Genomic DNA, 24,174 nt, shown 5'->3' with positions numbered 1-24,174 from the left:
CAATCCACAAATACTCTTTCTACATATATTTCAAAGACCAGGTACTGTGCAAGACCTCAAAGATACAAAGGAAAAGAGAAGATGTCTTCTTTTTTGTTGGCTCAGTGGTAAAGAATCCACCTGCCAATGCTGAAGATTCAGGAGACACAGGTTCAATCCCTGGGTCAGGAAGATCCCCTGGAGAAGAAAATGGCAGCCCACTCCAGTATTCTTGCCTGGAAAATCCCATGGACAGAGGAGCCTGATGGGCTACAGTCCATGGGATTGCAAAGAGTCAGACACGACTGGGCACACAAGCACTGATCAACTGTACAAAACGTACACAAGCCAGGACAATGTAGTGCCATGGGCCCAAGAACACAGCCAGATAATGTTCCAAAGTGGCTCAGATTCACTTTCCTTTATTGGCCTCTTTGTCACACATCCTCTCCCCACTGCCCTTCAGCCTTTCTGCTATTAAGACTAGTTAGTCCAGGACTTCCCTGGTGGTCCAGTGGCTAAGACTCCATGCTCCCAAGGTGGGGGGCTCAGGTTTGATCCCTGGCCCGGGAACTAGATCCCCCATGCTGCAACTGAGAGTTTGCATGCCACAACTAAAGATCTGAGTGGCACAACTAAGACCTGGTGAGCCAAATAAATAAATACCAAAAAAAAAAAAAAAAGACTAGTTAGTCCAACAGGTTGGAGATCCATACTCCAGGAAGGAGAAATCAAAGAAATTGCGCAGTTTTCTTAAATCCACAGGGAAATAACCATCTTGAAAGATAAATTTCAAGCAGAAGAAAACTGTGAAAGTTTGGTTACTTTTTCCTCCAATCAAGGTAATACAATGCCTGAAAGAAAATTGTGCATTGAAAGAATGACTAATGACCCAGCCTTTAATGAAGAATGGAAAATGGAATATCTAAAGGAAAGGGAAGAATTCAGTAAAACTGGATTCCTACCAAGAAAAGTCTATAGCGAAAAGTGAAACTGTTAGTCACTCAGTCATGTCCAATTCTTTGTGACCCCATGGACTGTAGCGCACCGGCTCCTCTGTCCATAGTATTCTCTATCACATAGAAAATTCTCCAGGCAAGAATACTGGAGAGGGTTGCAATTTCTTTCTCCTGAGGATCTTCCTGACCCAGGGATCAAACCTGGGTCTCCTGCATTGCAGGCAAATTCTTTACCATCTGAGCCACCAGGGAAGCTTCCCACAAGTACATAAGCAAATATTCAAATAATACTCAGGAACACTAATGTGCACGGAAATCACAATCACCTGAAATAATGGACTCAAGAAAGTGGGTTTGCTTTATCCTTATTTATGGAAATAATTTTAATCTGAAAAAAAAAAGATTTTTTTAAACTTCGAAATAAAGAACAAATGTTTGGAAAATTAACTTTAGATGAAAGCATGAATACTTGACATAAGGGAAACGGTTGCCTTCTTGATGCTTGGAGAGAAGCTCAAGAAAGATGAATGTCCCCCTATCATTGGAACAGGCCTTACAGACAAGAGTGATGAGTTCTAGCAGTTGTTTGAAGAAAGGAGGGCATGTATCTGGAGGGCAGAGGGAAGGAGGAAAAGGGGAGGAAAGGAGACAGGAGTGAAGGAGATGACATGGAAAGTCAAAGAAAAGAAACAAGAGGCTGTGCTCTGAATCCTTCATATGCTTTCTGTTGCACTGGGGGGCTACCTTTGTGACCCCCATAGATCTCATCATAGACGTGCATCTGAGTCGTATTTTCCAGCATCAGCTTATCATCATTTCCCCCTCAAATTTCAACTGGTGCATCACCCTGGCTCCATCTTTGACTGGATTTACAAGCCTGGAGCTGGGTCAGTTCCTCAATAAGTAGCGAACATTGTCTGAAACTGGAACTCGACTTTGCATTTTGGCTGAATCTTCGGGGTGGGGAAAGGGAAGTGCTTTTCAATTGGGGTGGAGTGCATGATTGCTGGATGACAGCACAGAATATATTTCTCCTGGTGACTTCCCAGCTGCAGACTGCTGGGTGCAATTAGAAGCCTATATGTCTAGTCATTTTATCATTTTTATACATTTAGGAGCTCAAGTGTTTGCTCTAGCAGGCTGCAGCTGGCTTGCTGTCAACTCCCAGCTGTTGTTTAGCTGAAACCCCACAGCTAAAATTGTGGGCCAATATGACCGGAAACCAAACTGGGACCTGAATAAAAATGTTCAGGATTAGTGAACGATGTTTAGCGTTTATTTGCTTCAACCAGGTGAAACCTACTCATTTAGGAAAAAGAATAGGAGGGGAACCTGAAACCCATCCAGATACTTTTGCAAAGACCAGGCTTGCCCGCAAACCAGTGTTCTCTCAGTGATGAGTCAAGTTCAACACATGCCACCCCATTAGGCCCTTCTCTGGTTTTTCTTACTTTCCTAGGATTTAAATCCAAATAAAGTTTGGATGCTCAGAGAAAGAATGCATTCAATGTATGACATTTGGGTAGTGTTGGACTCATCCACAATGAGTCTTTGTACCACTGCAGGAAAAATCCTGCCTCTGGGTCCTTTACAGATGTGAGGGAGGGGCTACCTGAATGCAGTGGCCTTGTTCTCTGGCATGGCTCTGAGCTTCCTTGCCAACTCAGCCTTCATCTCCTTTTAGACTGAAGCCACTTCCCTTAAATGGAGACAAAGGGCCTTTGCTTTTTGAACGTTTAGCTGATGTCATTACCACGGCTGTCTGGGTTTCTAAGAGGTCTTTAAGGGACCCATATTCTTCATCTATCCAGCTTAGTAATACACAGTGTCCCTGGTGAGTCCACAATGTCATATCATTTATTAATTATTATTTCCATCATCATTCTGTTCCCTGGCAATGGTGTCAAGCGCACTGCCAGAATCAGAAAACTGGGACTTCACTTTAGCTGTCCCAAGGCTGAGGAGCAGCTGGCTTGAGAGGACAGGAGCTCCTTTTGCAAGCAAAGAGCTACAATAGGAAGAAAGGATATTTCAGGTGGAGTAAATGTGTTTCTGGATAAATGTTGCACCTTGCTGCCATTTCCTTGCAACCTGACTTTTTACCTTTTCATATCTGGTTATAGAAAGCTTCCTGGGGACAGTTCTGAAAGGCCAGGGAGGATAGGACAGGTCAGAGCAAGAAAGAGCAGGGGGTCACAAGGGCTAGTGGAGTGGCTAAACCCACAAAGCATCGGATATCTACAGATTCCAGCTGGCTCCATGAAAGGATGTACAGGAATACTCAAGTCCTATGAGTTGAAGTGAAGATAAACTTCTAGCAGTTTATGTGGAGAGAAAATATGGACATTTATAAAGGTCAGCTTTCTAGACTTGCACTGGGAACTCAGCCACCCAGTAAACATGTGGTCAAAGCTCACCAGCACTATGTGTAGTATTTGAGCTCAATAAAATTATGCAGACAGGAATAGGATCAATAGAGACAGGCAGAGCTAAGACTCAAGTATCCACAAGCCTCAAGACAGAAGGAAGGAGAAAGAATGTTTGAGTCCCAAATGACACATGGAGATTAACTGTACTGAAAAATATCTCACTTATAGGAATGAGATTGAGAAAAAATTATAAGAAAGATTCTCAAATAATATTAAAAATGTATTTTCATAGCTATTCTCAATTTCTTTATCCATAACAGTAATGCAGGTGTTCTATACAATCACCCTTGAACAACTCTGGTCAAAAGGTCTGAACTTTAGAATCACACCCAAAGCTCACCACATATTTATCACCTTCATTCATGCAGCCAACTGTTGTTGCAAGCCCACTCTGGGAAACAGACTGTGCCAGACGCCTGGATGACAAAGTTGAATGAGAAAGTGTTCAGGCCCAGGGGTCTTATCGCCCTGCTAGGGAGGCAAGCATACACAGGACTGCAAGGAAAGGTGACAGCAATTATGATGATGTGATTAACAAAACCCAAGTAGGGAAGGGGGTTGGAGAAGTAGAATGGGTTAAGAAAGATGTTAGAAGAGGTGTAACGAATATCCTGGGCCTAGAAGAACATAGGAATAGAAGGGAAAAAGTGAAGAGAAGGCAAACTGGTCAGAAGAGTATAAACAAAGAAGTACGTGTGTATGCTCAGTCATGTCAGGTTCCGATGTCTACTGGATTTCCCAGGCAAGAATACTGGGGCAGCTTGCCATTCCCTACTCTAGGGGACCTCCCCACTCAGGGATGGAACCCAAGTCTACTAAGGCTCTTGCATTGGCAGGCAGATTTTTTATCACTGCACCACCTGGGAAGCCCAAGCAAAGAAGTCAGACATCCAAATCCACAGTGTAGGTCAGGAGTGGCAAATAATAATAGATTTCCTTATGCAGGAGGTATCATATGCACTACATTATATGAAGAACTCTGCATATTTTATCTTTATTTAACATTTGGCACAAAACTGACAGGCAACCACTGAAGAACTGATACTTTTGAACTGTAGTGCTGAAGACTCTTGAGAATCCCTTGGACAGCAAGGAGATCAAACCAATCAATGGTAAAGGAAATCAACCCTGACTGTTTATTGGCAGGACAGATGCTGAGGCTGAAGCTCCTGATGCTAAGCCAACTCATCAGAAAAGACCCTGATGCTGGCAAAGATTGAGGGTAGCAGGAGAAGGGGATGACAGAGGATGAGATGGTTGGATGGCATCACCAGCTCAATGGACATGAGTTTGAGCAAACTCTGGGAAACAGTGACGGACAGGAAAGCCTGGAGTGCTATAGTCCATGGGGTCACAAAGAGTCAGTGAGCAATTGAACAGCAATTGTGTAATTATCTCTAAATTAAAGATGAGGAGGCTAAGGTGTATACAGGTAAGTACTTAATTAGCTCACATACCTGGTAAACAGAAAAGCCTAGATTTGAACCCAGAGAAGTGTGAGGCTGGTGCTCAGCCTCTTAGCTGCTATTCTGCCTTCCTGAGGGTCTAATGTATGGCAAGGAGGAGGAAATGAAGTCAAAGTTTGTGAAGAGCTCTAGGTGTGATTCCAAAGCTTAGACCTTTTGTTCAGGGCTGCTTAAGAGTGATTCTATAAACCAGGAGTTCCCAACCTCCAAGACCTAATATCTGATGATCTGAGGTGAAGCTGGTGTAATAATAATACATATAAATTGCAAAATAAGTGTAATGTGCTTGAATCACCCTGAAACCATCACCCCTACCCTGGTCCAAGGAAAAGCTGTCTACCATGAGACTTGTCCCTGGTGCCAAAAAGGCTGGAGACCATTACATAGACCACCTGCATCAGAGACACTTGGACAAGGAGTTACTATGCAGCCCCAAAACCTGTCTCAAATCTCCTGAATCCTGCCTTTGGGAGGAAGCCCAGGAATTTACATTTGAAGAAATGCTACTGAGGAATCTGAGGGAAAGTTAGAAACACTGGGTTAGGCCAGAACTTCCCAATCTGAGGATATATGAAACTACCTAGGAACCTTGTTAATTATACAGAGTTCTGGGATTCAGATTCTTTCAACAGGTCTGAGTAGGGCTCATGAATATTTATACTAAATCTAGGGCTTGATGACCATTAAAAAAGGGAGTAATGCATTCATATCTATGCTTTAGGATCAAAGGAAAATAACTTCTGGTAGAAAGACAGAATGGGAAACCAGAACCCAGCTGATTAGTAGACTGGTATTAAAATTTAAGCAAGAGATGGTGAAAATTTAAACTAGGCCAGAGGGAAATGAAACAAAGGGTATTAAAGAGGTAAAAACACTAAGATCTGATAATTAATTAAAATAAGGGTAGTGGAGAGAAGGAGTTGAAAAATGATACAAAGGTTTCCAGCTTAGATCCATGGATACAGGCTCATCCCAGCAGGAGAGGTGACCGTATCCTGTAGTGGCCGTGTGGGACAAGACGGTTTACAAGAGCTGTCTTGTGTTTGCTCTTGTTTCTGTTTAGTCACTCAGTCTTGTCCAACTCTTTGTGACCCCGTGGACTGTAGCCCGCCAGGCTCCTCTGTCCATGGGATTTCCCAGGCAAGAGTACTGGAGTGGGTTGCCATTGCCTTCTCCAGGGGATCTTCCTGACCCGAGGCTTGAACCCGGGTCTCCTGTATTGCATGCAGATTCTTTACTGCTGAGCCAGCAGGGAAGCCCTCAGCTGAGTTAGGTGGATTGATTTTTGTCTCCAAATCCATACCCTCACAGAGAAAGCTGATTGACATTTTAGATATTTTGAGGTAGAGAACTGGGTGGAGGAGGAAAGACAGTCGGGTGTATGTATCTGGCACTTAAGATAAAGCCCCTGGCTGAAGACAGACCTTTGAAGTCACCTTCATAGAAGTCAAGTTCAAATAGATAAGCATCTGTAGAGCTGTGATAGGTGTATACAGATAAGATCTAATCTCTACTGGAGAAAAATGGCATGTCAGGAGTTCTTAACTTGAGCTTCATGGACCCTCCATGTTGGGTAATAGACGCCAGAATTTTTTTGTACAAATATGCTTGTATATATGTGTTTTTCTTGGGTGATACAGTTGATTTCATCAGACCATCAAAGAAGTCCAAGATCCAAGAAATTAAGGACCACTTATTTAAGACCTGGCAGTGTAAAAAAGTAATAATATGTTTCTTGTTCATGAATTGTAATAGGTTATTAAAAATGGCACATATATTTGTGAATTGCTTGTGTGATCCTGCATGAAAATGAATGTCAAGTATTAAAGAACAAAATCTGTGACTTCAGGAAGATGACTGAAAGGACACCATATCATCTTGACGGTCACTCAAAGACATACTCTTGTACTTTCGTTCGCACCTGAAAGTTGGGAACATCTTCATTCAAAATGGCAAATTACAGACCATGTTTGACAAAGCAATACAGAAGAGATGAAACAGAGAAGCAAGAACCAAGACAAAGTTACATAGAAATGATGGAAAAATAGATGATTCCATAAAAAATGTGATGGAAGTTTTACAGAGCAGATGGGCAGAAAAAAATTGTACTTGGATATAAAATTAAAATTTAAACTTAAAAATCAGATTTCTTAGCACTTGAACATTAAGAGAGTAAGAATTATATTTTTTAAGTATCAATTGTTCAAAAACAATTAACAGTAATTGAATACTTCTTATGTGTCAAGCACTATTTTTAGAGAACTGGTTTCTATTATCCATCATGAAGGGTCCATGAACCTCAAGTTAAGAACTCCTAACTTGTCACTTTACACAGGTAGAGATTAGATCTTGTCTCTATACTTATATCACAGCTCTACAGTGCCTCGCACACAGATACCTGATTGGTGCTTCGTTAACAATTCAGGTTACATGGATTTCTCTCTCTCTCTTCTTCTGTTGCTGTTGTTGCTTTTTGTTTTGTTTTGCCACATCACAAGGCTTGTGGGATCCTAGGTGCCTGACCAGGGATCAAACCTGGGACCCTTATGAAGAAAGCATCGAATCCTAACCACTGGACTGCCAGGGAATTCCCATGGGTTTTCTTCTTTAAATCCTCACAATTATGCTTGAAGATAATAACTTAATTTTTTTCAACATTCTCAGAAAGAACACTGAGGTACAGATGGTTTAAACATGTCCAAAGTTACCCAGCTAAGAGGTGATACAACCAGAATTTATTAACCTATTTGCAGAGCAGAAACAGAGATACGGACGTACAGAACCGACTTGGGGACACAGCAGGGGGAGGAGAGGGTGGGACAGATTGAGAGAGCGGCACTGACATATACATTACCATGTATAAAGCAGACAGCTAGGTGGAAGTTGCTGAATAACACGGGGAGCCTGCCTGGTGCTCAGGAATGACATAGGGGTGAGACAGAGGGGAGGCAGGGAGGGGGAATGTGGATACTTATAGCTGATTCACAGTGTTGTAACCGATACAGCATTGTAAAGCAACTATCCTCCAATTAAAAACAATCTTTTTAAAATGTACCATGAGACTCCCCAGGTGGTCCAGTGGCTAAGACTGCACTCCCAATGCAGGGGACCGTGGTTCAATATAGATCCTGCAAGAAGCAACTAAAGAGCCCACGTGTCGCAATGATCAAAGATGGCAGGTGCTGCAACTAAGATCTGGCACAGCCAAACAAATAAATATCTTAAAAAAATGTACCATGAAATGCTAAACTATAATCTCAGTTTTCTAGATAAGATTGTTTTCTTGTCCTTATCCTGTGCATGCTCTCATCAGGCCCAATCAAGATTTTGGCAGGATCACCAATAGATTAGCCAACACCTCACTCAGGACACTTTGACTGTTGTACTTGGCACAGCCCGCTTTGCCTGTGACTCTACACATGGCCTCACCTGTGCTCTGCTCTCTGCCAGGAGCTCTCAGAGATCCCTGAGGTTCAAAGTTTGTTGCCCGAGAGCTTACAAGCCATAAGCAGGAGGAAACACACAGGCACACTGGTTCTAAAAGAGGTGTAGGGATGCAGAGAAGCGAAGGTAGATTAGAACAACCTAGGAAACTTCTCAAACTTTTTCAATTACCTCCAGTGATTCTTATCTGATCTCATGGGAAGCTTTGAAAATGTTCTCAGAGCAATTTTATAGTGTACTTTTGACTGAGTAGCACAGTCATACAGTCTGTAGGAAATAGACCCCAAAAGAAGCCGAGTAAAGCTTAGGAAGTGCTTGACAAGATACAGGATAAATTGATAATAGGCTACTTTTTCAATGTGTCTCCCACTCAGGCAATAGCATATCAGTATGCCATGGGGAGGCAGCTTTCCCAGAAATGCAGAAGCAAATCAGTTTCCATCCTAACTTGCCACACGCCTCCTTAAGAAAACATTTGGACTCAGAGGACACTTAGTGCCTCCCAGATCCGTGAATGATTCCTTGCAATTTCAATTTGGGAAAATATCATTTCCTAACTTTTGTCTAATCAGAAAGTGGCTCTATTAATGTATATGTGTGAAATCTAGAAAGATGGTAGTGCTAAACATACTTGCAGGCCAGTAATGGAGATGCCCCCTGCATGGATCACTGCCTCGTCATGGCAAAGGGGCTTGCACAACTCAGTAACGCCAGCTTAAAACTAAATATTAAGAAAAACTAAGATCAGGGCATCCGGCCCCATTATTTCATTCAAACAGAAGGGGGAAAGTGGAAGCAGTGACAGATTTCCTCTTCTTGTGCTCTAAAATCAGTGCGGATGGGACTGCAGCCATGAAATCAGAAGATGATTGCTTCTTGGCAGGAAAGCTATGACAAACTTAAACAGTGTGTTAAAAAGCAAAGTCATCACTTTACAGATAAAGGTCTGTATAGTCAAGACTATGGTCTTCCCAGTAGTCAAATATGACTGTGAGAGCTGGACCATAAAGAAGGAAGAGCACTGAAGAATTGACAATTTAGAACTGTGGTGCTGGAGAAGACTCCTGAGAGTCCTTTGGACGGCAAGGAGATCATACCAGTCAATCTTAAAGGAAATCAACCCTTAATACTCAATGGAAGGACCGATGCTGAAGCTCCAATACTTTGGCCACCTGAGGCAAACAGTCAACTCATTGGAAAAGATCCTGATGCTGAGAAAGACTGAAGGCAGAAGAAGAGGGCGACAGAGGTTGAGATGGTTGGATGGCATCACTCATGCAATGGACATGAACTTGGGCAAACTCTGGGAGATGGTGAGGGATAGGGAAGCCTGGCATGCTGCAGTCCATGGGGTCGCAAAGAGTTGGGCACAACTTGGCGATTGAACAACAATCTCAGTGGAGATGCAGACATAGGGAACAGACTTGTGGACACAGTGGGGGACGGGGAGAGTGGTATAATTGAGAGAATAGCATACAAATATATACATTACCATATGTAAAATAGATAACCAGTGGGAATTTGCTGTTATGATGCAAGGAGCTCAAATCCGGTGCTCTGTGACCACCTAGATGGATGGGATGAGGTAGGAAGAAGGTTCAAGAGGGAGGGGACATACGTGTATAACTATGGGTGATTCATGGTGATACATGGTAGAGACCAACATAATATTGTAAAACAATTATCCTCCAATTAAAGATGAGTTTTAAAAATGCTAATATTTAAAAAAAAAAGAATGTGGCACAGGCATCATTGGATACACGTTAACAATAACTTCTGTAAAGATGCACAGAAGAAAGATGGCAATGATGACCCTGTATGCAAGACAGCAAAAGAGACACAGATGTGTATAGCGGACTTTTGGACTCAGAGGGAGAGGGAGAGGGTGGGATGATTTGGGAGAATGGCATTGAAACATGTATACTATCATGTAAGAATCGAATCGCCAGTCTATGTCCGATGCAAGATACAGCATGCTTGGGGCTGGTGCACGGGGATGACCCAGAGGGATAATATGGGGAGGGAGGTGGGAGGGGGGTTCATGTTTGGGAACACATGTACACCCGTGGTGGATTCATGTCAATGTATGGCAATACCAATACAGTATTGTAAAGTAAAATAAAGTAAAAATAAAAATTAAAAAAAAAATAATGCACTTAAAAATAAATAAATAAATAAATAAAATGAATCACGACTCTCCCCTGTGTGGTTCTTTCCACCTTGGGCTCCCTTGGAAGTTACACAGAGGCTCCTCCTGCAGTTCCATCTCCTCTGTCTTCTCACCTTCATGATTTCTGCCAAAGTCTGTGCACTCTTGCAATTACAGGTTCTCAATTACACACCCTTGCTACTTGCTGAAGAGGACAGAGAGAGTGCTTCCTCTCCCGGCAGCTGCTCAAGCCAGATGTTACAGTGGCAGGCTGTGATTGGCTGGCAGATAAAGGAGACTGGCTTTCCATGGGTTGAAGTGAAAAGATGTAAACCAACCCATTTCAGCCCTGAATCAGCAGGTCCTCGTTAACCTGATTGGAAATGTCCTTCAAACTTCTACCGGAAAGCGAGGACGTTGTCACAAGAACGTTCAGCTGAATGCCTACTGCTCCTTCTCTGGCTAAAATAGCAAGACGCTTCATTTGGAGACATCATCACAGCATTCGAGATGAGCTGGGATTCATTTAAGCTGCATCTGCAGGGGTAAGCGATAATTGTAGGGATGCAGAAGTTTGTTTATTTTAACAGCTAAATGTTTGTATCTGGAAAACCAATGAAACTTTGCTGTAATCACTTTGGAAATGCACTGGAACCATTCCATCTGCCCAAATCTTTCCATTGTGCTTCTCGATCAGTGACAATAGACAGTGATTGAGGCAGAATTAGTCAGCCACCAACTTCTCCCCCTGTGCCTCCTTGGGGCAAGCATGAAACTAAGGAAACAAATTTTGGCTCGGCTGCTGAAGCTTTGTGGATTGGTCAAGACCGGATCACTGATTAAAAAAAAAAAAAAACAATCTGGTCAAGGTGAACTGATTAATAGACCTAGAACAAATGTCCTGGGTGGCAAGAGGCGGTCCATATGACACAAGGTACAAAAAATATTCCTTAGATAAAACTCTTTTGCCCTTTTCACTCTTCTCACATTACAGAACTAATAAAAATCCATGGAGTTTCTTTGCGCTGCTACCAGATACAAAACACAAAGGGTCCAGCCTGGATTTTAGTGTAGTTTGTTTCCACTATAAATACCAAGAATCACCAGATGAAATAGCAAGGGGAAGAAGTAATTCATTCAGAATAGATTATGGATAATAATATATTTTTTAAAATCCTTCTAAGGGATTAAATATTTATTGTGCCCTGGACTGACATCTGCAACCATATTCCTGGGGATAAAACATGGCAGGGATCATCAATCTCCATGACTCTGGGCAGGAGTTGATAATAATAATAATTAATAACCACTTGTGTTCTCAAGTTCCCCTCAACCGAGATCTCAGAATATTTTACTAAAACAAATTCATTAAGCTTCAAACCACACCTGGGCATTCAGGAAGTGCTTGAAGGTTAGTTCTGTTATTATTTTATATTCATATTTCATCTTTCCTCCAAGGAGCTCAAAAAGATTATAAATATATTACCAAAGTAGGTTAACTCATCACAGTTATGGGTCAGGAAGACATCTCTTCTTTCTTGTTAGCATGGAATTTCTGTACTATGAAAGGCAGGTAAGACTGAAGTCAACAGAGAAGACTCTGGGACATATCTCTGCTGCTGCTGCTGCTGCTAAGTTGCTTCAGTCGTGTCTGACTCTGTGCGGCCCCATAGACGGCAGCCCACCAGGCTCCCCCGTCCCTGGGATTCTCCAGGCAAGAACACTGGAGTGGGTTGCCATTTCCTTCTCCAATGCATGAAAGTGAAAAGTGAAAGGGAAGTCGCTCAGTCGTGTCTGACCCTCAGCGACCCCATGGACTGCAGCCTTCCAGGCTCCTCCATCCATGGGATTTTCCAGGCAAGAGGACTGGAGTGGGGTGCCATTGCCTTTTCCAGGACATATCTCTAGCCACATCCAAACATTACTTTTTCTATTCAATGTTTAATCTCTCTAGAAGGAAATGTGACTTTACATCTTTCATTCTACTTCTCAACTACATTAAATGTCATTCCAGTGTCATGCAGCAAAGTTTTGAAGCAGAAAATACCTATCTGAGATACTCAATGGGAACTTCAGTAGAGTGGGCATTGAACCAGATGGCCACTGAATTTCCATCTACAGGCGGTCCCCAATTTAATGATAATTCAGCTTATGATATTTTGACTTTATGATGGTATGAAAGCAATATACATTCAGTAGGAAAGGCATTTCAAATTTCAAAATGTGATCTTTTCTTGCAGTATGATGCTCTTTCAAGGCTGGTAGTGGCAATGAGCTACAGTATCCAATTAATTACATGATATCCAATACTTTATTGTAAAATAGTCTTTGTGTTAAATGATTTTGCCCAAATGTATGCTAATGTAAGCGTTCTGAGCACTTTGGAGGTTAGGCTATGCTAAGCTATGATGTTCAGTAACTCAGGGGTGTAAAGTCTTTTTTTTTTTTTTTTGCTGCATGAATATCATTCATTTATTAACATTAGCATTGTGAACACATAATGGAAAAATGCTCCCCAAAAGAGGAAGGTGAATGTTGACCATCAATAGGACAAAGCTATCTTCAAAAGACAGAGATATGGAAATGAGGTTCACAGTTGGGTTGTGGAGCCCATGAGGACGGAACTCATCTATGTATGTGTGTCCATAGGGGCCAGGTGTTGGAGGAGGAGGCTCAGGAATGTCTCCAGCGGCTGCTTTGATCTGTACATGATGAGTCCTCCCTTGTTGGCCCACTGATCCACTCCAGCAGCGTCTTCATTTCCCGTGTGATACACCAGCTGTGGCAAGTCAAGCCCCGTGTCAGTGCTCCTTTCCAGGCATTCTTTTAAGTCCACCATTCCCCCACCCCCGAAGATGGCATGGGCAGCACGAGAGTACCACCTGGACATGGTATCTTCTGCAAAGATGTAAATATCAACAAGGCTAAGGAACACACAGAGGTTCTTGTAACCAGCCCCAGCTGCCCAGAAGATGCACTTTCCACACACACGTGACAGTGCTCACCCTTGATGGTCTCCTTCTCACTGGTACTGAGAGCTGAGAACAGGAGGGAGCATTCAGAGCTGGGGTTTTGGGTCACTTGGCTCTGCCTTTCACTGCTGCTTCGTGTAGAGATGGGAAGCAGAGGGAAGGGATTTTGGTCCCCATGTACGAAAGGCCCCAGTAGCACTGTCCTTTCCACCTGAGGGTGTTTAGGTCTTGTGATACAAAAGGTTGGTTGATGACTCCCATGAAAGGCACCCCTGTCTGTATGTCATAGACACCAATTAAAATAGTGAAACACTGAAGTCCACTGGGGGAGATTCCTTGGTTGGGTTTAATGCCAGCCTTTTATATACTGAAAAGTTGAATCTATAGGATCCACCCAGATTCCCAAGATGTCCTGCGGAATCTTGATCTCTCCTGAATCCAAAGCTGGGTCACTGAAGACACATGTTCTGGTGCACAGTCTTGGCTAAGGCCTCAGATTGTCACCATTAAGGACTTTGCTGGGAAGATCTGCTGGTACCTCCTCTGTTGGATACAGTCTCATGATAATCTTTTCCCCAAAATCATTCGCAAATTAATTGGATTCTTCTCCAAAAAAATTTTTTCCCCAAGCCTGGAAACTTGTTCTCCATATTCTGTTTGATAACTTCCTGGACCAGTCCATCAGCCAGGGTTTAGAAATCAACTGCAAATCTTGTTCTTTTCGGCCTCTTTCTCTTCTTCAGTCAGCAGCTGAAAAAGGGCTTCCTGCTGCCTGCACACCCAGGCAATGTTGGCAGCTCTCTCAGAAACTCAGAGCAGCTCCCAGAGGATATCTGACATTTTTGAACCTGGTTTTTTAGTTGCAGTAGCTGGTGGAACCAGCACCCAGCCTCTGGACTGTCAGAGTTCTGGAGACTGGAAACCCAATACCAATATGTCAGCAGGGTTGTTTTCTCCTGAAGCCTCTCTCCTCAGCCTGCAGATGGCCTTTCCTCTGTGGACCTCAAGTCCATTTTTGAAAAAACAATACTTTCAACTAAGATGAGTTTATCAGGATGTAACCCCATCATAAGATCTGTAGTTTTGATGTGGTTTGACAGGATCTAGAGAAAATAATATGAAAACAGATAATCCACTGGACATTCATTGCATATGATAACCCAAGATCTCCATCCCCAGGGATGCGGTGATATGAGTTAATAGGAGAACCAAGAAAGTCCTGCCCATGGAGTCCTATACACACAGTGTAGGGCAGTACTAAGACCATGGGATCTGGAAATGATGGATGTAAGTTTGATTCCCAGAGCTGTAATTTACAGATGGCGTGATCTTGGACTAGGCATATGACCTTACCAGACTTTGGCTTTCTTACACATAAATGTGGTTTAAAATATCTGCCTCACTTGCTATAGACATTCAGTTAATGGCTAAAAATGTGTCAACCGCATAGTAAGTACTTGATAATGATGATATTGGTTATTGTCACAAAACCATTAAAAAGTTCTCTAAATGTGTCAAAGGACCAAGATAGGAGAATGGCTTTTTCTTTCTTCCTTTTTCTTTGAGCTGTTATGTCCGTTTCATTTCAATTAAGAAAAATCATATTCATCTTTCTTCCTCTTCATATTCCATAATTTCCCTCCCTTCGGGCTGATAAATCCTATCCATTGAAAACAGTCCCCAGGACTATTAATGGCAGGGGAAAAAACAAACAAGAATACCCAGACAGTAATTTTGCCAATAGAATAAGTTTCAAAATTGGTTTCAATGTTGGTCAAAGTCCTTCACATTCTTTCTAGGCTCCAACTAGGCTGGACTATTTACCATTCTTTAAATATCCCTAGCCTTTTACGACTTTTGTTCATGCTGTTCTTATGGCCTTATAATCTCCATCTTTTAAAATCCTGCCTTGCTTTGGTGGCTCATCTCCATGTCATATCTTCCAAGAAAATTTGACTCCATCACCCCTTTTGCTTGAGTCCATATGAGTGTATATACTGCCTTCTTCCTTGTCATATATTCATAGGCCATATATGTCTTCATAGGTATGCATAGGTTTTATCCTGCTATAATACTATGTGCTCTTTCAATGAATCACATCTCATTTATCTTTGCACAGTACCAGACATAACAAAAGTCTCATGCTTATCATAGGCGCTTAATGATTGTTTAACAAAATTTAACTAATCATTTCTGCCGAAAGTTCTGTTAATGAGATTTTTCTTTTTAAATGTACATTAGCCTGATAATGAGGACCACCAACCTGAAGTCTGACATAAACACTCAAAGAGGAGAGTAACTTTGAATGTTGGCAACACACAACCTTCCTTATGACTTTCAGAACAGACGCTCAGGACATGGGCACTGTCACAAACTTCACGTAAAAGGGCAAGTTGGGACATGTCTCTAAGCATAATTTGGCACAACATGGTACAAGAGAGAAAAACGTTAAGAAGCTTGACCTAGCAGTTCCTTTATGGGAGTTAATACTTAGGTAATAATCAATGATATGAGCAAAGATTGACAACAATAGTATTCATGGAAATAACTGAAATTCCGACAATAGCAAATAAATTATTTTTCATCTTTGTGACAAAATATTTACTATTGAGTCATTAAAAACGATATCTCTGAAGAACAGTTTTAGCATGAGGAAAAGAAACAGTAACACAAACTATATACATGTTCTTTTATTTAAAAAAAAACTGAGGAAGCAAATCTATATATCACTATTACAAAATTCAATATTATATATATTTGCTTCCAGTGGTAAAGAATCAACCTGCCAATGCAGGAGACATAAGAGACGGGTTCGATCACTGAGTCGGAAAGATCCCCTGAAGGAGGGCATGGCAACCCACTCCAGTATTCTTCCTGGGGAGTCGCATAGACAGAGGAGCCTGGTGGGCTACTGTCCATAGGGTCACAAAGAGTCAGACACGACTGAAGTGACCTAGCATGCACACATTCATAAAACGGGTATAAGTAAATCTATTAAAATATTAACTATGATTAATCCCTTGGTGTTGAAATAATGGGTGACTTTTATTATTTTTGCCCATCTATATTTTCTAAACATTCTCCAATTAGCATTTTCTCCCATTAGAATATTTATAATCAGATAAAGAAAATTTAACAAACACATACTGTAATAACTGGTCTCTTTTCATTAAGTGTAATTTTTTTTAATGATTGGAAATACATTTAGTCATCAAAATGTCTACCACAGTGGTTGGAGCACAAAAGAAAGTCAGAATGTATTTACTGAAAAGATTACTAAGTACATGATGATGAATAAATGAATTTATCAATGACCCAACCAATCAGATATTGGAGAATATCTTTGTCCAGTGCCATACAACCTAATAAGCAGTAAGAGAACTTACGCCTTGACTAGGCCTTTTAATCTACCTCCCTGATATAAATCCTAAGCTTCTCAGGTGGAGCTAGTGGTAAAGAACCTGCCTACCAGTGCAAGACACTTAAGAGATGCAGGTAGAAAGTGGCAACCCACTCCAGTATTCTTGCCTGGGAAATTCTGTGGTCAGAGGAGCCTGATGGGCCACAGTCCATGAGGCTGCAGAGTCAGACACAACTGAGCAAGTGAACACAAACACTGATATAAATCCTAGTCAACTGTATCCATCTCCTGGGGCTGCCATTAAAATTTACAAACTCGGTCACTTAAAACAACAGAAGTTTATTCTCTTGCCATTCTGGAGGCCATGATGCCAAAACTGAGGCCAGCAGAGCTGTGTTCCTTTAAAAGCCCTCCTTGCCTCTTCCAGCTTCTGGTAACTCCTGGCTCTCCTTGAGATCATAATCAATCCAATATGATCTCATCTCCAGATTCTTACTTGTATCTACAAAGACCCTCTTTCCAAACATTCACAAGTTCTGAAGGTTAAGACATACACACATCTCTTTTGGGGATTTCACCATTCAACACAATATATGCATGCTAAGTTGCTTCAGTTATGTCTGACTGTTTGTGACCCTATGGACTGTAGCCCACCAGGTTCCTCTGTCCCTGATATGATTCTCCAGGCAAGGATGCCAGAGTGGATTACCATGCCCTCCTTCAGGGGATCTTCCTGACCCAGGGATCCAACCTGTGTCTCTTACATCTACTCCACTGGCGGTGGTTTCTTTACCACTAGCACCACCTAGGAAGCTCTCAACACATTATATTACTCTTCAAATGCTCCTTAATTCCCTCCAGATTCTACTTATTAAAATAGAAGCAACAGGATGCCCTGAAGATGCAAAGCTTATGCAGACAAGCCACCATCACTGTAACCCTCTGACCTCATCAAAGATTGGAAACGGGATTTTAAAATATCAATCATAATCCACTTGACTTTCCCTGCTTCATTTAGGCAAATTACATTCACAGAGGGGAAACAAAAAATTCTGTTCCCATTCAGTGTCAAGACTGATCATTCATCTCTCTTAATTCTCCCATGTCACTCTCACATCCATTGAACATAACACTTTTAATAACCCTAATCACTGTAATATTAGTAAGGAATTTGCACACCCTGCTCATGATTCCTTGGTGATGACAGAAACAGCCATAAACATGAACCTGCAATTTAGAAGAAATAAGAACAGGAGTCTTACTGGTGAGAGTTTCAGCCCAATTCAGACCCAATCACAATGGAAGCTGTGCCATTAAAGGGCTTGCAAAGACTGATAATGAGATGGTTTAAAACTTTTCACCAGCACATGAAATGATTGTCTCCTTAGCAGAGAAAAAAAGAAAAGAAAAAACAGGCAAACCTACAGTGCTGTCCATACAAGGTTTCAAGTTCCTCCATGGGCAAGTGACCTGCCCTTGAAATTAACCTGAACTGAAGCAGAGAAGCCACGTGACTGGAGTGCCGATTCTAGCAATGGAGTTTGAGAAACTGCACCCTCTGTTTAATGTGTTCCTTATCATCTAGAGGAAATCAGCAGCTTGAGCTTTAGCTGGTCAAAATCTTTGCAACAAACAGAGTTTCTAGATTTCCATTCAAAAAGCCAGATATAGCCAGGTTCATGTAAAGGTTCAATTGAGGACTAGTTAGAAAAAGGTGACCGAGGCCTTGAATGCCTTGTCTAGTGCTTTCTTCCCACACAGCGAGTGAAGAAACTCACAAGCAGTTTTTAATCAAACTATTTGTAGGTAGCAATTTCCCTGCCTGTCCCCATATGCTCATACACTTGTGTGTCTGGCTGTAGAGATACAATGATTTAAGACACATCCTTTACTCTCAAGAGTTTACAGTCTAGGTAGGAAGAGAAATGCTAGCAAAAAAAAGGAATATTCATAAAGGGGGCATAAACAAGTGAAAATGATGCAACAAGGAGACAAGTCAAGAAGTTTCCCTGTACAGTCAAAGAAGATCTTAAAAAAGAGGAAAACTTTGATCTGAAACTTGAAGGCTTGGCAGAATCAATGATGATAATAAGAATGTCAACATCTATTGATCGCCTATCATGCATCAGGCACACTGCGTGATGATCTGACTCAGCCTCATAGCCATCCAACAGAAGAGGCTCAGGATGACCATACACTTAGAAAATGGTACAAGTTGAACCCAGATCGGTCTGACCCCTTCTTATATTCTATCTTCTCAACTCTTATGCGGCACTGCCTTTTGAAATAGAAGCTGGCAATGAGGTTTACCAATATTTATTTTTCAACTAATGGAGCAGCTCAGGTTTTGCAGGCGATTGGCTAAACAAAAGGAATCCCACTCCTGGGCATAACATTATCGGAAAGGATACATCCACCGCAATGTTCATTCCAGCACTGTTTAGAATAGCCAAGACTTGGAAGCAACCTAAGTGTCCTCTGACAGAGGAATGCATAAAGAACATGCTGTACATATATATAGTAGAATATCACTCATCCGTGAAAAGGAATGAAGCAATGCCGTTTGCAGCAACATGGATAGGCCTAAAGATTTTCATATTGAGTGAAGTAAGTCACACAGAGAAAGAGAAACACTGTATGACATCACTTACAAGCAGAATCTAAAAGAAAATTATACAAATGAACTTACAAAACAGAAATAGACTCACAGACTTAGAGAACAAACTTATGGTTGCTGAGAGGAAGGATGGGGGAAGGGATAGTTAGGGAGTTCAGGATGGACATGTGTGAAGTAAAGTGTTAGTTGCTTCAGTCATGTCTGACTCTTTGTGACTCCACGAACTGTAGCTCGCCAGGCTCCTCTGTCCATGGAATTCTCCAGGCAAGAATACTGGAGTGGGTAGCCATTCCCTTCTCTAAGGATCTTCCCAACCCAGGGTTCAAACCCACATCTCCTACACTGCAGGCAGATTCTTTACCATCTGAGCCAGCTGGGCAGCCCATGGACATGCATGTACTGCTGTCAATATATTTTAAATGGATAATCAAGGACTTACTGTCTAGCACAGGGAACTCTGCTCAGTGTTATGTGAAAGCCTGGATGGAAGGGGAGTTTGGGGGAGAACAGATACATGTATGTGTATAGCGGAATGACTCTGCTGTGTACCTGAAACAATCACAACAAGGTTCATCGGCTATTCTCTAATATAGAATAAAAAGTTTTTCCCCAAAAAAAGGGAATCCCAGACAGGAAAGACTTTGTATGGACTGAATAAAGCAGGGAGGGACTGGATGTGAAATTTCAAGCAATGGATGCTGCAACCGTTTGATCACTATGCGACAACTTTGCCACCAGGAACATATGAGAAATAAGCAATCACCGTGAGTGAGCTACCCACAAGTGTCACCAGGGGAATTTCGGTAATAAAGAGAGATGAAAACGCCTGCAAAGGGAAAGGGAAAGAAAAAATGGGGCACTAAAGATTAAAAGAAGACTTTGAAAAGCACTGTTGATAAATACAAGCACACTGGCAGTGGGGGGAGGGGTGTTTAATATATGTCATACATAGCTTATGCTTTTATATACGTAAAGACAAGCATGTATGCATGAGTGGCTATGTGATGTAAATATTAAGTTAAAAAATCATGTGGCACATACATATATATTTGAAATAATGTTTCGACATTTATATACTGGTGTGATACTCCTGTGAAATCCTAAATAAAAAAATCTGTGAGAATTAATGAGATCTTAAAACAAATGTGCATGGTACCTCTGCTCCAGGAAGACAAGTACTATATAAACACCAAATATTGTAACAAGTCCTTCTCGGATGGGACTTGGGGGAGGAATGTGGCTAGGCATAAACAGAGTTCATTTCAAATTCTTCTCTTCTAGGAAAGAGAGTTTGGGGGGCTTACCTGGTGGCCCAGTGGCCAAGACTGCATTCTCAATGCAGGGTGCCCACAGTTCAACTCCAGGTCAGCATCGATCCCCCATGTTGCAACTAAGGATCCTGCATGCCACAGCTAAGACCTGCTGCAGCCAAATAAATAAATGTTTTTAAAAAAGAAAAGAGAGACTCTATGGGAGAAGGTGAGGGTGGGATGATTTGAGAGAATAGCATTAAAACATGTATATTACCATATGTGAAACAGATCACCAGTCCAGGTTCGATGCATGAGACAGGGTGCTCAGGGCTGGTGCACTGGGCTGACCCTGAGGGATGGGATGGGGAGGGAGGTGGGAGGGGGGTTCAGGATGGGGAACACATGTACACCCATGGATGACTTATGTCAATGTATGACAAAAACCACTACAATATTGTAAAGTAATTAGCCTCCAATTAAAATAAATGAATTAAAAAAATAATAAAAAGAAAAGAGAGTTTGAGCAAGATGCTACTGTGGTTGATTCCTTTAGAAGCTCCTACCGTGAAAGCGTAAGTTCATTATAAACCCAGTTCCACTGCCCTGTGGACCAGTGCAGGGGTCACAAGTCTTCCTAGGGGAGTAGGTTTCTACTCTGGGGACACATTAAAGGTTCCCAGAGCCTTTCAAAAGAGGAGGGGTGTGATCTGTAAAATTCTCCAGGGAACTCCATGTAAGATTGAGGTCCTCTGACCTAGAATGCATTTATGTAGAATAATTATCCAAAAACCAACAAATGAGAAAATAAGATCATAACATCCTTTAACCTTTGGGGCAGAAAATGGTTTGTTTGGACACTAAACCACCAAATTTCTCACACGGGTCACAATGACAGAGATAAAGCTCAGGGTTAGCAGGAGAAATAGCAAAGGGCTATGACATAAGAGACAGGATGGTGGGCTCCAGGAGATGCTAGGAGCCCAGTGAAGGGTGCTCAGTCACTCAGTTACTTCGGACTCTTTGTGACCCCATGGACTATAAGCAGAGACATTACTTTACCAACAAAGGTCCGTCTCGTCAAGGCTATGGTTTTTCCTGTGGTCAGGTATGGATGTGAGAGTTGGACTATAAAGAAAGCTGAGCACTGAAGAATTGATGCTTTTGAACTGTGGTGTTGGAGAAGACTCTTGAGAGTCCCTTGGACTGCAAGGAGATCCAACCAGTCCATCCTAAAGGAGATCAGTCCTGAGTGTTCATTGGAAGGACAGATGTTGAAGTTGAAACTCCAATACTTTGGCCACCTGATGCAAAGAGCTGACTCATTTGAAAAGACCCTGATGCTGGGAAAGATTGAAGACAGGAGGAGAAGGGGACGACAGAGGATGAGATGGTTGGATGGCCTCACCGAGTCAATGGAGGCAAGTTTGAGTAGACTCTGGGAGTTGGTCACGGACAGGGAGGCCTGGCGTACTGTGGTCCATGGCATCGTGAAGAGTCGGACACGACTGAGCAACTGAACTGAACTGGACTATAAGCCCACTGTCCATGGTTCTTCTGTCCATGGGATTTTCCAGGCAAGAATGCTGGAGTGGATTGCCATTTCCTCCTCCAGGGGATCTTCCTGACCCAGGGATCAAACCTGTGTCTCCTGCATCTCCTGCATTAGCAGGCAGAGTCTTTACCACTGAGCCGCCTGGGAAACCTTCCTTTAGATCACTGGCTTTCAATGCTGCTACCAGAAAAGCTGCATTCCATTTCGTATTTCCTTGCTTCTGTCATTGTTCCCTGTTGTTGAATACCTACAATATTGAATCCAGTGAAGGCAGAGCTGAGCTAAAGAGTCAATGATGCAGAACTAATAGTAAGGAACTAGGAAATCTGGGGGAAGTAGCAAGGAAAAACTGCAGGGTAGTTCAATTAATTCTGACAGCCTACAAATTCCCTCTCTTGGCAGAACATCTCAAACTTCTCTAATACTAAGACTCTGCTAGGATTTATTTTTAAAATTTTTTTCATTTATTTGGCTGCGTCAGGTCTTACTTGTGGCACATGGCACTTTGCAAGATCTTCCATTGGAGCTCATGGACTCTCTAGTTGTAGCGCATGGGCTCAGCAGTTATGGTGGCTGGGCTCAGTTGCTCAGCAGCATGCAGGATCTTACTTTTCCGACCAGAGATCAAACCTGTATCCCCTGCATTGCAAGGTGGATGCTTAATCACTGGATGACCAGGGAAGACCCAGGGTATTTGTTAAACATGGTAATTCCCAAATGACATCTCAGAGTTTCTGGATCCTAGTCTCCAAGGAAGATAGCTGGGAAGCTCTATGTTCAATGAGCACCCATTTATAGTTCTTAATGTGCAGCTTGTCAACTTATGTCTAAGCAGCTGCATCTGACACCCAAGACAAGGACACCAGGTTGAACCGAGTGCCCAGTAAGCACTCCTCTGTTTCTGAGTTGATCGGGCCTGGCATTGACACACAAAAGCTGGTCCACCTATTGAGTTCTTTCCTCCACCTTCTTCAGAAGCAGGACTCTTTAATCATCAATTTATGCTCAAACTTTGATTCTAAATTCTTTCCTCATTTTGAAATCCTCTAGGATTTTAAACATGTAGCAAGTCACCAGGTAATATAGCTAGGTAAGCTGATTCCAACATAAGGCTTGCTTTCCTAAGGAAGCAAACAAAATTATATACTAGAATCAAGGCTTAAATTGGTGCAGAATTTCATAGGATCTCAATTTTAAATCCCCACCATCTGTATTCTCACCCCAATTAGGTATAAGAATGAGAACTGAGAAATGTGCTTTCAAGGTTTGATATAACCATGGTGAATGAAGACTTCATTGCTACTTATTTTCAGGCAAACTAGCACCAAAGAGGGTAGATCTTAGAGTCAAATGAACACAGGTACTGACTATGGCTTCTGTTTCCTTCATGTATTTGAGCACATACACCCTAGTCAAGATGAAATGAGACCAGAGGAAAATCAGAAGAAACGCAATTTCTAGTCATCTTGCTGAATTGGCAGCAAGTTCCAAAAATGTGAACCTTCTGGGAAAATAATAACAATAGATCTGATCTTCTTCAGAACACCTCCCCAAAGCAGACACTATTAGAGGGTCCTATTACACTCACACGGTTATTGTATGTAGGTAGGCTAAGAAGGTAAAGCTAGAGCTTTCCAGGTGGCTCAGTGGTAAAGGATTCGATTGCCAATGCCGGAGATGCAGGTTTGATCCCTGCATGGAGAAGATCCCCTGGAGGAGGAAATGGCAACTCACTCCAGTTTTCTTGCCTAGATATTCCCATGGAGCCTGGTGGGCTACAGTCCATGGGCTAGCAAAGAGTCAGACCTGACTGAGGGACTGAACATGCATGCATGTAAGAAGGTAAAGCTACATGCCAAAATAAACAAATAAGACTCAGAAAGCTTTATTCAACTTTTAAGGCAAGGAGGAAAAAAGTTATAAGCTCATGGTCAACTGATTCTGTAACACATAATTAATTCATACAGATTTTGGCGGAAAAGTGCTCAGTGGT

General features: G+C 42.0%; 1 protein-coding gene and 1 pseudogene across 1 annotated transcript in view; both read right to left on the bottom strand.

Annotated features, from left to right (window-relative positions):
* The window catches only part of AGBL1 (AGBL carboxypeptidase 1), an 844,803-nt gene that overhangs the window by 390,350 nt on the left and 430,279 nt on the right, over positions 1 to 24,174 (bottom strand). The window lies entirely within an intron of this gene.
* LOC128066447 (inositol polyphosphate 1-phosphatase-like) lies at positions 13,056 to 14,238 on the bottom strand (annotated as a pseudogene).

Source organism: Budorcas taxicolor, chromosome 21 (genome assembly GCF_023091745.1).
Source record: "Budorcas taxicolor isolate Tak-1 chromosome 21, Takin1.1, whole genome shotgun sequence".
Taxonomy (NCBI): Eukaryota; Metazoa; Chordata; class Mammalia; order Artiodactyla; family Bovidae; genus Budorcas; species Budorcas taxicolor.
The sequence above is the reverse complement of the archived record's forward strand: the minus strand, read 5'-3'. Positions and strand labels throughout refer to the sequence as shown.